The sequence below is a fragment of the Zonotrichia leucophrys genome, chromosome 26 (assembly GCF_028769735.1).
Source record: "Zonotrichia leucophrys gambelii isolate GWCS_2022_RI chromosome 26, RI_Zleu_2.0, whole genome shotgun sequence".
NCBI lineage: Eukaryota > Metazoa > Chordata > Aves > Passeriformes > Passerellidae > Zonotrichia > Zonotrichia leucophrys.
In genome coordinates, this window is record NC_088195.1 from 7,158,357 (window position 1) to 7,172,272 (window position 13,916).

Consider the following 13,916-nt stretch of genomic DNA (forward strand, 5'->3'; position numbering starts at 1 on the left):
GAAGGAGAAAGGCAAGGAAGGATGAGCAGCAGAGGGGAGTTTTTATACACTGACCACATTCCCCTTTCCCCATCCCCACTGCACCACCCAGGCTAGAGGGAAAGGGAGGAGTTGGGGATGTGAAGCTGAGCCTGCGAAAAAAAGTGGTTTAAATCTTGTCTTGGTTTCTCAGTATCCAAACATATTTTAATTTGCAATAAACTAAATATTTTTTTCCAGCATCAAGTGTTTGCCCATGACAGTTATTGGTTGTCATGTGAAGATTATAGGAATTTGGCAGAAAATAATCCCCCTTTGTCCCAGCAGGTTCTCAGAGGGGCTGGGAGCAGCTGGGTTAAACTTCCAATCATGACCAGTTGGGCACCACAAGTCTGGTCTTGTGCAAAAAGGACTTTCATAATCACAGATCCACAAACAGCAGGAATTATTGAAACAACAGAAATACAGGTTTGGAGTTGCCATTGATAAATGCACCAGCACCAATAGAATGATGATTGATGATGACGATGATGATGATGAGGATGATGTGATGAACAACAACCATACTAATAATGATGTGCTAACTTGGGTAATTATAATTGTATGCAAAATGTTACCAAGAAGGCGTCCTCAGCTGGGAGGGGCGAGAGCAGAGTCACCCACTGATTCTCTCTAAGGTCCTCCTCCTCTCCAGGGTAGTTTATATCCAACCCAATCACCCCCCTCCTATTTAATGTACAGCATGATCCAGACAAAGAGTGGAGTTATAAAGTCATCCACAGAATCCTGGAATCACTCAGGTTGGAAAAGACCCCCAAGATCATTGACTCCAACCTGAATGGTCTCCACCTTATCAGCCAGATCAGAGCACTGAATGCCATGTCCAGGTACTCCTGGGACACCTCCAGGGATGGAGACCCCAAACCTCCCTGGGCAGCCCCTTCTAATGCCTGACCAGCCTTTCCATGAAGAAATTCCTCCTCATGTCCAACTTGAACCTCCATTGGCACATCTTGAGGCTCAAGACACAGAGGTTTAGACCATCTTCTGATCTTTGTGGTTCCTGAAACACCTAAAAAATTATAATCTTTAGAGTCACTATTCCTTTATAAAGTAAGACTGAGTTTGGAACCTTCCATGAAATCAGTGGTGGGCAGAGAGGTGTGTCATGGGGACACTTGGGAACAGTGCCTGGCATGTGACACAGGCAAAGGCACCATGACCAGTCACAGTCTGTCCATGTCACTGCTCTGAGATGATCCTGCACTGATCTAACCCTTGGGCTGCATCAAGAGGTTACCTGGAGAAACACCCCACCATTTCAGCCAGGGAGGGAGCCTTTACAAGCCCCTGTGGGTACTTCTTGGCCAGCAACTTGTCCGTGGGATTTGCTTATGCCCAAACTCATGTTTGTAAACCTCTTTCCATTTTTCTACAACACCTGTAATCCGAGTCACAACCCAGAATCACTGAACCATGAAACCATTTTGGTTGGAGAAGCCCTCTAAGATCATTAAGACCAATTGTTGACCCAGCACTGCCAAAGCCACCACTAAACTATATCCCCTGAACACCTCCAGGGACAGTGATTCTACCTGTGCCTTGGGCAGCCTGAGCCAGAGCCTGGCCACTCTTTCCATGAAGAAATTTTTCCCAATATCCAAATTACACCTGCCTGACACAGCTGGAGGCTGTTTCCTTTTGTCCTGTCCCTGTTCCCTGGGAGCAGAGCCTGACTCCACCTGGCTGTCCCCTCCTGTCAGGAGTTGTGCAGAGCCCCAAGGTCCCCCCTAAGCCTCCTTTTCTCCAGGCTGAGCCCCCCAGCTTTCATCCATTCCTAAGAGGACTCATGCTCCATACTCTTCACCAGCTCTGTTCCTTTCTCTGAGCTTGAGAAGATAAAGTATCTTCTACTGGTATATCTTAAACACTCCAGTAAAGGAGTATTTAAGGAATATGAAGGTGCACAGGTCTGTGGGATCTGATGAGATGTGTCTATGGATCTGGGGGAACTGGCAGAGGAAGTTCCTAAGCCACTCTCAATCACATTTGAGAAGTTGTGGCAGTTCAGTGAAGTTCCTCCTGAGAACACCAGGCACAGGCAGGATTTGTCTAAGACACTGTGACTGTCACAACAGGAAAGGTGTGATCAGAGCAGGTCCTGTGGACCTGAGCCAACTCTCAGAGACTCATGCTCAGCTTCCCCTCTCGAGGAGGACTGTGCATTTGTGAATAAAACAGAACGAAAAATCTAATTTACAAAAGAGGCTGCACCCCCATAAGAGGGTTAACTATGAAGGGAAGTCGATTGGGACCCCTGGTTCTCTTTTTCCTCTCTCTCTCTTCGTCTCACAAGCCCAGCTCCAGGAATAAAGTGGGATCTAAGGACTAGTGAGACTCTGCTCTTGTTCTCTTCCTCCCTCTTTTCTGACTTTATTTCACAGAACCACAGAATGTCCCACGTTGGAAAGGACCCACAAGAAGAGTCCAACCCCTGTACTGCACAGACCCCCCAACAATCCCACCCTGGGCATCCCTGGCAGCACTGCCCAAACACTCCTGGAGCTCTGGCAGGAGTTGTGCCCATTCCCTGGGGAGCCTGGGCAGTGCCAGCACCCTCTGGGGGAAGAACCTTGCCTGATACACAATCTAAACCCCTGCTGACACTCCAGGATCCAGCCATTCCCTCTGGTCCTGTCCCTGGTCACCACAGAGACGAGATCAGTGTTTGCCTCTTCCCGTCACATGGAAATTGTAACTGTGATTAGTCTCCTGTCAGTCTCCTCCAGCTGGACAGAGCAGTTGCCCTCAGCTGCTCCTCACATGTCTTCCCCTCAAGGCTGTTTACCATCTTTGTTTCCCTCCTTTGGATGCTCTCCAACAGCTTAATGTCTTTTTTATCTTGTGGTGGCCAACACTGCCCCCAGCACTCGAGGTGAGGACAGAGCAGAGCGGGACAATCCCCTCCGTGCCCAGCCAGCCATGCTGGGCCTGATGTCCCTCCTGCTGCCAGGGCACTGCTGGCTCAGACCCAGCTGGCCACTGACCAGGACCCCTGGGTCCCTTTCCAGGCGCTGCTTTCCAGCCTCTCACTCCCCATTCTGTCCATACATCCGGGTTTGCCCCATCCCAGCTGCAGAATCCAGCACTTTCCCTTGTTTAACTTCATACATTTGGTGATTGCCCATCTCTGATTTGTTGAGGTCTCTCTGCAGGGCCTCCCTGCCTTCGAGGGAGTCAACAGCTCCTTCCCAGATTTGTATAATCTGTGAACTTGCTCAGTATCCCTTCCAGTCCTGCATCCAAGTCATTTCTGAAGGTGTTGAAGAGCACAGAGCTCAGGCCCTGTAGAATCCCAATAGTGACAGGTCCCCAGTTTGATGTCACCTCAGTTATTGTTACCCTTTGTGCCTGACCCGTGAGCCAGTTGCTCACCCATTCCATGATGTTTTTATCCAGCTGTGGGCTGGACATTTTGTCTAGAAGGATCCTGGAGAGAGGCAGTGTTGAAAGCTTTATTGAAATCCAAAAATACTCCATCAACTGGCTTTCCTGGCTTTCCTGGGTCAGCTAGGTGGGTCACCTTGTCATGAAAGGAAATCACATTTGATAAGCAGGATCTTCATTTCATGAAGGAATGAATGACCAATTTTCCACACACAGTAACCTTCTCCATAACTTTACCAGGCACTGAAGTGACACTGCAGGTCTGTAGTTTTCAGGGTGCTCTGGAGTTGCTCCCTTGCTTTGCCTGGGCACAGCATGCTTTTCACATTCCATCCTGTGCTCTGTGTGGAAGTTTGATGTGGGAGTTGGGAGATTGAGTAGTGGTACCATGGCTTGTGAGCCAGCTCCTCTGAGGAGTTTGTTGTGGGAGTTGACAACTCACTGAAGAGAAGGGCACAAAATTAAGGGCTTGTAGCCACCACTCCTGTAGAAATGCATTGTAAATATTCAAGAGCTTGTTGGTCAACACCTTTGGAGTTTAGACTCAGCTGGCTGATTGCTGGAACTGAGACAACACTACAATAAAAGCACAAGAGCTCCTTGACCTCTGTTCAGCCTGATGAGGATTTACAATGAGCCAGCCAATGGGTCATGGTATCCCACGGCTCCCTCAGCTGCCCCTGGTGCTCCAGATCCTTCCCCAGCTCCATCCCCTCCCCTGGACATTCTCCAGACCTTTGATGCTTCTCCTTTCAGGAGGGGCCCAGAACTGGACACAGCTTTACAGCTGCCTCACCAGGGCACCATGTTCCACCCAAGCAAAAGTTTTTTCTCCTATTTCCTTATTTTCCCACCTGGTTCCTAATCCTAGAAAATGAATGAGGTTAGGTGTCTGACTGAACTGGAAATACAGCATCCAGCATGTTCTGTACGTCACCTGTCCAGCAAAGACAGGTAAAGGCTTTGAGAATAAGTTTTTGCTATTTCCCAGGATCACTGTCTGCCAGCAGTATTTACTGCTGGTCCTTTTAGCTGAAGGATGCTAGCTGGTCTCTTGGAAAATTCAAATTCATTCAGATTTGGGTAATTTTTGCTAAGTCTTTCAACTCTCCTGAATTGGCAAAGTCCTCCAGCCTCTGAAGGTCGATCTTTGCCTTCCTCATTTATGAGATGCCAGGCTTAACAACTTCTCTTGGGTTTTTTTCATGGTCAGAAATTTTCCTCATGTTGAATCCCAACATGTTGAGTGAGGTCTAACTCAGCTTCCTCTAAATTCCTAACCACAGGCTTTAAACAAACATTTTTGGGAAAAAATATTTCAGCTGAGTGTCTCCTCTCCTGCCTGTTCATTTGGCATCATTTGGGTTTGACTTTGAGGTCTGGTGTCAGCAGAGACTTGTGTGCAGAGATGATTAGCTATTTATTTGTCAGATGTTGGTCCAGTCTGCTCTCAAGAGGGTTGCTTCGCTCCTTGGTCTGCAATTTCAGTTGGAAAAGCAGCCAGACAGATGTAACCACTGCCTGTCAATAGGGATGCTGTGGATACTTGCTCTTGTCAAACTTGGTGCTGTCACAGCTGGCCATTTGTCTCGGTGCAGGGAAGGCTTGAGACCCTCAATATGAGTGTTCAGCAAGCTTCGTTTATTGCAAAGAGCATCAAACATTTTATACACAACAAGTAATAAGCTCATGTATATTCTGTAAGTTAGCAGTCTATTGGTTATATACAGATATCAGCTTCTTCATTCCAAAGGAGTTACATCTGCTTTTTCTCATGTCTCTAGTCTCTCAACTACAGCACTTGTTATGGTAACACAGCTATGCTCAAGGACAGTGTCCTTACAGGTGCAGAACTTAGATTACCTGGGTTCTTGTCATGTAGCTATTTCTCTACATTGTGCAACTGAGATATCATGAGATGGAAAATTGAGCTGTAACAGAACTAGTGCCAAAATTCATCTGGAGCCTTGAAAGCACCAAATGATGCTGAGCTGAGTTACCATGTGCTCCCTATTCAATATGTGCTACGTCAATTATAAACTATTACAGTTCTCAGTGCAATATTTAGGACTGAGTCAACAAAGCCATACCTGTCCTATAAGAGGAGGGCTTCACCTCTTTGAGGACACATCTGAATTCACATTTTCCACCATGTAAAGCAAATTTGTATATATAAGGTTGTAAGACTGGCTAAATTCACTGCCAGTTTTGCAGCTTGGAAAGGTAGAGTTGGCATAAGACACATAAAAACCTCAATTAGGGTCTTTAAACCATAAAAACTGGCTGAGGGCAGGGTTACATGGGATATTGGGAAGACATTCTTCCTTGTGATGGTGCTGAGGCTCTGGCACAGGTTGTCCAGAGCAGCTGTGGCTGCCCCTGCACCCCTGGAAGTGTCTATGGCCAGGTAGGACAGGGCTTGGAGCAACTTGGGCTGGTGGAAGGTTCCCTGCCATGGCAGGGGTGGGACTGGATGGGCTTTAATGTCCCTTCCCACGCTAACCAGGCTGAGATTAGTTGATCCCATTATTTTAATTAAAATTGGACTTTACGGGAGTTCACATAAATGTTACGTTCCACATTTGATTTCTACACATTAAGCAAATGAATGCTTGAAATTCTACTCAAGGCCCACCAAATCCTGGGTCATAGTGCTTATTTTGTTCAAGATATTTCTTTGTCCAGTTCCACTCAACCACAAAGAATTAAAATTCAAAACTCATCCCAAGTCTGAAATGCCAACGGGCTGTTTGAGGATCCATCACCATCATGCTTAAAGTTTCAGGATTAAGGAAAACCAGTTGAGCAAAAAAGGAAAGTTACAATTTTGACAGGACAAATTGGACCATGAAAAAACTTAATTGTGGGGAAAAGTCCCATTTGGGCAAAAGGCCCAATTGTGGGCCTTGGCTCCACTGCCTCCCACTGGTATTTACTGCACAGAGGAGGGTAATTATTGTTCCTGTTAATGAACTGAATAAGATAAGGAGTAAATTACTTGGAATTCAAGATCTCATTTTTAAAGTGATATCTCACTTAACCATGTAATGTAATGAAAAACATTAAGATACAGATTCCTGTGGTCTTGGAATTTAGATATGGGAAATGATTTAGATTTAGCTCAGACAGAACATTTCTTAGACACAAAAACTCAGAGAATTTTATAAAAAAACTATAATAAACTTATATGAAAGATTAACACCCAGAACTTCTCCCATCAGCAGAAACCTGAGAAAACATAGTTTAGTTATCCAGAAAAACACAATCAGTCTAAAACTCAGCCATTTCTCCCATAAACATCCATCCTAAACAAGGCATTGCTGACTGGAGGACAGGCAGGTTGTCCTTCCCTCCCTCTCTGCAGCTGCTGAAGGCTCAAGGGCAGCACAGGGGCACCAGCCCTGCTCAGCTGGAGCTGTGGCTCAGTGCATTGGGCTCACAGGGAACAGGTTTGTTCTGAAAAGTGCTTCGCCAGCAGTTTATATACAGCTGTTATAGGTAAAAGTTAAGTTAAAATAGGATATAGTTCAATTATATTGTATTAATTATGTTATATTATTTGTATTATGTTAAAGGGGGGGGGTTATTAGAATGTGCTAGAAGGGTCCAGGGTTTGGTGAAACAGGGGTCTGCCGGGGCAAGGCAAGGTCGAAGAGAGATTGGATGAAAGATCTGATCAATCATTCAAAGCCCTGCAGAAACGATTGGTCCAGAATGAGCGGCGGTAAAGACCAATGAGAAGCCTGGAAATGGACCAATCATCATGAAGATCCAAAATGCACCAATCCTGGACTCGAGGGGGACTACAAATGTGAGGAGTTCGGTTGGGTCGAGGTTCTTCTTCTTTTGGGATACTTTTTGTTTGGGAGAATCCAGTGCCCTTGGGATCAGTGCACTGTTTCGTTTTTGGCTCGCTGTGTGGGTGCCTGGGCTTATCCTGGGCACTCCGTTCCTTGTAGCTATTTTAATAAATGAGAACCTCTTTCTTTGGAGAAAGTTTGGCCTCGTTCGTATCCATAACCCAGCCACAAACAGGACGGGACACCTGAAATCAGCGTCTAGAACTTTTATTTTCCCAGCATCATGCTAATTACATTGTTATGATAATGGAGAAGAAAGATGCTAACAGCTTACTGATCAAACAGAATGCTAAAGAAACGTACTGTTGCAACACAGCATAAGACAATCTCAGTCCAAGTTTCAGCCAATCACACATAGAGCAAAAGCACATTGACAGTAGTTCTATCCAACCATATGAAGCACATGTAACTGTGGTTAAAACAACAGCAGCCTATTTTCTCATACAGTGGCTCGTTTATAAGAGACAAAGCACAGAGCCCTTTTGACATTTAACCTTCTAAATGAATACTTAGATACGCTTTTTGCAACTTAGAAAAGCAAATCACATAGGCCTATTGCTCTATTTCTCACGTTTGCACTACAGCTTAGAAAACTTTTTCTACTGCCTTGGCATTTCACTGTCCTTGCTGTCTTTGGGGCCTGTCTTTTTCACAGCTTTCTCAAAACCCTCTAATTTTATTGATTCCAACAAAGAGGATCATCCATGGGAGGCCTGGAGAGGTGGTTCTGGTTCGAGGAGCAGCCATGGTCTCGCATCAAACAACTCCTGGCCAGGGAGGGCTGTGTGAGGCCCCGCTCTGCAGAAGGGAAGGTGCTGGGACACAAATGCTCCAGCACTGGAAGCACAGCCCCACCAGGGTTGGTCAGAGCACAGCAGACACTGTGACTGGGGGAACCATATCGAGGTGAGGGGTGGGATTTCCTTCTGCTGTCACTGCTGGCAAAGTTCCAGCTGTCACCATCCAGGAGCAAGCCCTCAGGGATAAGGTTACATAATTGTTCCTATTTTCAGCCTGTGATTTCAGTCCTTCAACACAGGCAGTAGAATTGGTTGAGCTGGTGAATGTTTTTAATCACAGAATCAAAATATTTTGAGTTGGAAGGGACCTGTCAAGTCCAATTGCTATTTCTGCACAGGACACCCCTAAGAATCCCACCATGTTCCTGAGAGAAAAGGGACTTCCAGCAAGGGAAGAACAAGTCAGGTGGAGATGCAGCTGTGGCAGAGGGAGCAGGGCCATCATGGCATATCCCATCCTCAGGGACACCAAAGTGGAATACAGAGGTGCTGTGGAGCCAGTGCCACCCCAAAAGCTCTGCTGTCACCATCATGTGTGACATGGCAGGATGCAGAGAGAGCCTGGCTGCAGCTGCTCAAGGAGAAGCTGTTTGGTCACCTTCCTGTGCCAAAGGAATTGGGGGAATAGAATCACAGAATGCCTTGAGCTGGAGGGACCCACAGGGACCATCCAGTGCCACCCCTGCCCTGCACAGACGCCCCAACAATCCCACCCTGGGCATCCCTGGCAGCGCTGCCCAAACACTCCTGGAGCTCTGGCAGCCTCGGGGCTGTGCCCATTCCCTGGGGAGCCTGGGCAGTGCCAGCACCCTCTGGGGGAAGAACCTTTCCTGATACCCAGCCTGACCCTGCCCTGGCACAGCTCCAGCTGCTCCCTGAGGTCCTGTCCCTGCTCACAGAGAGCAGAAATCAGAGCTGTCCCTCAGGAGGAAGCTGAAGTCCCCCAGGAGCTCTGCCCTGTTATGGGAAGTCAAAATTTCCTCAATAGCCAGGAAGGCAGATAGCTCATCAACTCCCCTGTTGGCAAAATACTAAATCAACTCTGAAAATGCTGAATTGGACAGGGCTTGGAGCAACCTGTCTAGTGGGAGGTGTCCTTAACCATGGCAAGGGGTGGAATGGGGTGAGTTTTAAAGTTCCTTCCAACCCAAACCAGTCTGGGATTCCATTAAAGGCTCCCTAGAGCACAAGTGACCCAAAAAGGTGACTTAATTCTTGTCTTGTTCTCATTTCTGCCAACGGTGACTCAGGAAAGACACTTAAAGCCCTAATTCACAACCCCCAAATGAAAACTTTACAAGATAAATCTCATAAGGATGCAAAAATGAGAAAGAATATAACCCAGGCACAAAGAGAAGCTTTGGGCATGTGGGTGAAGAGGTGAAGAAGCCAAAGAAGGGGGACAGGAGTGGTTGAAAAAAAAAAGAAAAATCAAACAAAATCAACACCATCAGACACATTTCCCTCTGTAAGTCTTTGTCTGAAGTTTTCTCTCATCTGCCTCACGATTGGCATGAAAGGACAGAAACTGTGATCACCGAAAAACACCCTGGTTGGAATCCTGGTCTTGCTTGAGATGGTTGCTTGCCAGGATCCTGAGGCCTGAGCAGAGCTTCTGGCCTGCCAAGCTTCTGTTTGCAGATGTGTTTGCTGTATTGGAACACTGAACCTAGTGAAAGGAGAAGGGGCACCTTGCTCTTCTTCGCCTGCACTCGCTTTCCCAACAATAGCCCTGGAATTTCCCCATCTCTCAGCTTGGCTGGACTTTTCTGGGGTAACCTTTGGTGGTCCCCACAGAAGATCCTTCATCTGTTCTACAACCACAGTGACATACAGACTGAGATGGGACAAGTCTCCCCCTCAAGGACTGAGACATGAAACCCCTCTATGGAGGAGCTCCTCCTCCTCCCAAGGACTGGGACTGAAACCCCCAACCCAGAGGAGGTGTGTGGGGTAGCCGACCTGACCAAAGCAAGATATTTGCCTGCAGATGGTCATGACCATTGGACCAAGAAGACAATGGCTCTCGCTTACTGCTGAGAGCATGGACTGTGTGTACCCTTCTTCAGTGCCTTCTCTCCCCTCAGAAATTTCAATAGACTATTCTTCATTGTACTTGATTCCCCCCAGTGATTCGAAGACCTGTTTTCCCCCTACCAAAAAAAGGACTGTAAAGAACCTCGACTTGACCAGTGTCTTCGAGACCTCCCTGACATGACCAGGCGAACTCTGCTGACTGGACTTCAAAAGATTTTGTTATTCTACGTTTGGTAGCTATATACCTTCCTTTCTCTTCCTCCCTCTCTTTTCCCCATTCTTTCCCTTTTCCCCAATCGCCCCCCAACACAATTTGCTGTGGTTGCTCAATAAAGGTGCATTTGTTCTTGATTATTACTGCAAATCCCCTTTCCATGTCAATTTTTTGTACTCTGAGATCAATGAACAAACCATCATGAATCCTTTTTGTAAGAATGGATTGTGACACCCTCTTATAATAAAAGCACTTAAGGTGACCCAAATCCAGCTGGAGTGGCTTTGAATCATGGCAGGAATGCCCAGCAAAGATGCCATTACTTGTCTCCACACCCCAGAATTCAGAGAGTTGCATCAGGTGCATTTTTGTGGGTCAGTATCTGAACAATTCCACATCAAATCCTGCTGCCATCAAAGTCAGATCCCTTCAGCAGAGAAAAATGTGCAGAGACAGAAACACTCTGCTATTGCAGTCAAGAAAAATTATAAAAGAAAGGCCTCATAAAATCAGACTTGGTTGGATGGATGGCTGGCCTGTCGTTGCTTATAAGTGCAGCTAGCACTTTGCAGGTTTTTATGTGAAAACAATCCTGGTGTGAACAGTTTGTTAACATAATCTATTACTGGGAGAAAAACAACTAGCACCTTCATAAACATTAAATCTATCACATGAGAACCAGTGAAGAAAATATGTTAACAATTTAAGAATAGAGAGATTTGATAGACAAATAAAGTTCCTTTTACTAACCAATAGAGCAATTGGCAAGAAAGCCATTAACGAATTAGCTATTAACCAGTTAAAGTTGCACACGAGGTCAGTAAAAACTGTATAAAAATGAGTTGTGTGAAAAAAGAATTGGCTTTTTCCTGCATGAAGAAATGGAGTCTCGCCTGATTCATTCTGATACTCAGCCAGCAATTCATTTTTACAGAGCAAGTCTCTTGGCCATGAGATCACGAGCCAGCTCAGTCCTTCCAAGTGGCTGCTGGAGAAAAGGACCTGGGGATGCTTGTCTGGCCATGGTGTGTCCAACAGGACCATCCAGTGACCGCACCCCTTCATTGGTGAGGCCCCACCTTGAATCCTGGGGTCAGTTCCTGGGGTCAGTTTTGAGCCCCTCACCCCCAAAAAACCCCTGAGGGACTGGAGCATGTCCTAGGGAATGGAAATGGAGCTGTGGAAGGGTCTGGAGCACCAGGAGCAGCTGAGGGAGCTGGGGGAGGGCTGGAGGAAAGGAGGCCTGGGGGGACCTTCTGGCTCTGCACAATTCCCTGAGAGGAGGGGACAGCCAGCAGGGTCAGGCTCTGCTCCCAGGGAACAGGTACAAGACAAGAAGGTTCAGCACTGAAAATAAAGACTTTACAAGTTGCCCCAAGGGAGATTTAGGTTGGATATTATGAAAAATTTCTTTCTGGAAAGGGTGGTCAGGCCATGGCAAGGCACCCCCTCACCTGGGGCAGTGGTGGAGTCACCACTCATTAAAGTGTTCAAAAAGTGTGTGGATGTGGCACCTGGGAACATGGGTTACGGCTTAGATGGCAGTGCTTGGGAAACATTTGGACTTGGTGATCCTAGAGGGCTTTTCAAACCTCAAGGACTCTGTGATTCCATTATTCTATTTCATTCAGAAACTTCTCCAATGCTACTTTGTCAGCCAGAAGCAGAGGTCAGACTCCAACTGCACTTGCCGTTTTTTGCTCAAACACAGCTCCTGCTCTCACAGCAGCTCCTTTGCAGGCCAAGTTCTGCTCCTTCCAACCACAGACCAGACCATGAAACTGCTTTGCAACAACAGAAGTTCCAAAGAGGCCTTGAAAGATTGGTGAGGCCCTGGCACAGGATGCAGAGCAGCTGTGGCTGCCCCACCCCTGGAAGTGTCCAAGGCCGTGTTGGACGGGGCTTGGAGTAACCTGGGATAGTGGAAGGTGTCCCTGCCCACGGCAGGGGGTGGGACCGGATGGGCCTTAATGTCTCTTCCCACTCAAATCAGTCTGGGATTTCACAATTCTGCTATATTACACAGCCCCAGAATTCACTGAAGCTCAGGTAGAGCCTGCTACTTCGAGGTAGAAACATTCAGGAAAAAAGACCAGCTCCTTTAGGGTTTGAAGGCAAAGACTGTGCCTTGAAACATGAGGCAGGAATCAGATCTGCATTCCTAGAGCCCCTGCACTGGGGCCAGACTGCAGACACAGCATCACAGAATAAGCCAGGTTGGAAAAGACCTTTGAGATCATTGAGTCCAACCTGTGACCTATTATCTTACCAACTAAGCCATGGCACTGAGTGCCTCATCCAGTGTTTTTTTAAACACCTCCAGGGACAGTGAATACACCACTTGCCTGGGCAGCCCATTCCAATGCTGAACCACTCTTTCTGTGAATATTTTTTTTCCTAATATCTAACCTAAATTTCCCATGGTGGAGCTTCAGGCTGTGACGTCTCATCCTGTCATTGGTCACCAAGAAGAAGAGACCAACCCCCATCTGGCTACAACCATCTTTCAGGGTGGTCACTAGAGAGTGATAAGGTCACCCCTGAGCCTCCTCTTCTCCAGGCTAAACAACCCCAGCTCCCTCAGTTGTTCCTCACAGGGTTTGTGTTCCAAGCCCCTCACCAACCTCATTCTCCTCCTCTGGACATGCTTGAGTGTCTCAACATCCTTCCCAAACTGAGGGGCCAGCACTGGACACAACACTCAGGGTGTGCCCTCACCAGTGCCAAGTACAGGGGTAGAATGACTCCCTGCTCCTGCTGGCCACACCATTCCTGATCCAGGCCAGGAGCCATGTGCCTTCTTGGCCACCAGGGCACTCTGCTGGCTCATGTCCAGCCTGCTGTCACCAGCACCCCCAGGGCCCTTTCTGCCTGGGCCCTGTCCAGCCACACAGTCCCCAGCCTATAATGCTGCAGGGGATTATTGTGGCCAAAATACAGGACTGGGCACTTGGATTTATTAAACTTCATCCTGTTAGACTAAATCCGTCCATCCAGTCGTTCCAGGTCTCTCTGTAGAGCCCTCCTACCTTCAAGCAGATCAACACATGCTCCCAGCTTGGTCTCATGTGCAAATTTACTGACAGTGGACTCAATTCCGTCATCCATGTAATCAATAAAGACATTAAACAGAACTGGCCCCAGCACAGACCCCTGAGAGACACCACTGGTGCCTGGCTGCCAGCTGGATGCAGCACCACTCACCACCACTCTCTGGGCCAGCCATCCAGCCAGTTCCTAACCCAGCACAGAGTGCTCCTGTCCCAGCCATGGGCTGCAGCTTTTCCAGGAGTGTGCTGTGGGAGACAGTGAAAAAGGCCTTGCTGGAGTCCAGGCACACAACATCCACAGCCTTTCCTGCATCCCGCAGGAGGGTCACCAGGTCATAGAAGATCAGGTTGGTCAGGCAGGACCTGCCCCTCCTAAACCCTTGCTGGCTGGGTCTGATCCCCCAGGCATCCTGTAGGTGCCAGGTTATAGCACCCAAGATGACCTGTTCCATTATCCTCCTGGGCACTGATGTCAGGCTGACAGGCCTGGAGTTTCCCAGATGCTCCTTCCAGCCTTTCAGGGATGCTG